Raw genomic sequence first — 2559 nt, forward strand, 5'->3', positions numbered from 1 at the left:
CACACACACACACACACACACACACACACACACACAGGGGGGAGGGGGTGTGGGGAAGAGAGAAACAAGCTACTCCTTAATTTAGTCCAGTGGACATACAAACAACTATGATTCACACAGAGTCACCGAGTGCTGTTTAATCCTCTCTTATGATGTTATAAGATATCCTTACCCGGCTTTGGTCCAAGTCAGCACCATATGGAAAGGGGATTGTCTAGCAGTAGGGAGATACTCTGCCCCTCCCTTAGCTTGAGTGTCTCACCTCGAGGCGTTTTGGATGATCTCACACGAGCCAGAGACTAGGCATCCAACATTCCTTTTCCTGATTATTACAGAAAGTTAAGTGCCAATCTTCAGAGCAGTTGGCCCCCTCTGCTTTGTACTGGCTCCCCTCAGGACAGAGGTCCCCTCCAGGACAGAGGTCCTTAGCGACACAGCTAGTCTGCTCTTGCAACTCCTCTCTTGCCCATCTGTATTTGATCTGCGATATATTTTGTTGCTCATTTTCTGGTAGGAATATTTTAAAACTTAGACAATTTTTTTTTCTGGTTCTTTTGTGGATTTAATTCTTCCTCTGAAGGGACCATCTTTTCTGCTATGCAGAATTTGTGCATGGATTGCTCTGCCACCACCAAAGTTTCTGACAATCTTTCTTTTCCATTTTAAATGCAAATCTGCCAGCTGCTGCTTCGAATTGGATTCTTAGGGTTAATAACAGTATCATTCGAACCCACCCTTTCTGTAGACTGTGTTCTCACAGTTCTAGGCTGACTGGAGACTTGGCTCTATTTTAGACTCTCATTCTTCCTCTTTCCACTCCCTCTATTCCCCCACCATCTCTCTCTTTCTCTGTGTGTGTTATTTTCTGTTGTCTAGATTTAAAAGGGAAACTGTCGATTCATTTTGAGCCTACATTTTTTTTTTTGCAATTATCTTTAAGTAGCTGTAAAATACATTGGCAAAAGGGCGAAAGTGTGTATATTAGAGACAGCAGATCTGTGGACCTCCAAGTGTTCTGCACCTGGATCTTGGAGACAGAAGTGTTTACAAGAGGCAGAGGATCCTGGGATCCCTTCCTTCCCTGTACTTACTGGAAGCTTTAGTGCTTCAGCAGTGTGTGCCAGCAGCTAGGGGCCCAGAGATTCCTAACCTGTTGGCACAGAGAACAGAAGTCAGTGCAGAAGGTGAGATTCTGGGGACCTCTAACCTGCAGGCACAAGTGGTAGAAGGATGGAAAAAGTGAAGACTGGAAGCTGGAGATTCAGGGACCCCCCCCCCTTACTTGTCTTCACAGGGAAAGAGGCCTAAGAATCATCAGAAAGACAACTGTGGCCAAGACAATTCATGATTTTTTCCAACTATTTAAGAACACAGACATGTGACTGTGAAAGACTGCCCTATGAGATGCGGGGTCATGGAGAGAGTTGCGAAGAAAGGGAGCAGTGACAGGGAGTTTACCAGGTGGTGGGCAGAGTTCCAAGGGAGGGTCTTTTGCACACGATTTATAGTTCAAGGCCATCTTTTAGAAGATAATGCCAAGAGGAACCAAAGCCACATGGCCTTCTTTGTTGTTTCCTTGCCCAGAATCTGAAAGGAGAGGTAAGGCTCAAGAGCATCTCAGATCAAGTGACTTGAAATCATTTCTGGTTTCTACTAATCTGGTTGTATATAATATAAACCCTAACCATGGTCAACACAAATAACCACCAAACAAGATCGATGGATATTGTTAATAGTAGGTGACCTTAATACTCTACTCCCCAACAGATGAATCATCTAGATAAAAACTGAATGAAGAAACAGCGAGGGGCTGGAGAGATGGCTCAGCGGTTAAGAGCACTGACTGCTTTTCTGAGGGTCCTGAGTTCAAATTCCAGCAACCACATGGTGGCTCACAACCATCCGTAACAAGATTTGGCGCCCTATTCTGGATTGTCTGAAGACAGCTACAGTGTACTTACATATAATAAATAAATAAATAAATCTTTTTTTTAAAAAAGTGAAAATAAATGACACAAAGGATTTAACAGACAACTATAGAACATTCAACTCAGATAATACAAAATATTCAGCAGTCCACAGGAAATACTCTAAATTGGCAATGTTTTAGAACATAAAGCTAGTCTTAAAAAAATATAGAAAACTTTAAAACTCCCTGCATTCTATCTGACCATAATGCTATAATGCTAGAAATCAATAGCAGGAGAAACCAGAGAAAATGCACAAACTCATACAGACTAAGGAACACAATATTCAACAATGTCTGGGTCATGGAAGAAAGGAATTCAAAAGTTTCTAGACTCAAATGCAAAAGAAAACAGCATACCAAAGCCTGGGGGCACACTGAAGGCCTTGTCAAGAGGGAGGTTTATAGCTCCAAGTCCTATATTACAAAATCAGAGACCTCAAACAAATAACTTAATGATGCATCTCAAGTCCTTAGGAAAATCAAGAAGGAACCAAACTCATCTCATAAAAAGGAGGTAATAAAGATCAGGGCCAAAATGATGAAATGGAAACAACAACAAAATTAAATTAATGAAAAAAAGAGTTAATTCT

The sequence above is a fragment of the Mus pahari genome, chromosome 3, assembly GCF_900095145.1.
Source record: "Mus pahari chromosome 3, PAHARI_EIJ_v1.1, whole genome shotgun sequence".
NCBI classification, from domain to species: Eukaryota; Metazoa; Chordata; class Mammalia; order Rodentia; family Muridae; genus Mus; species Mus pahari.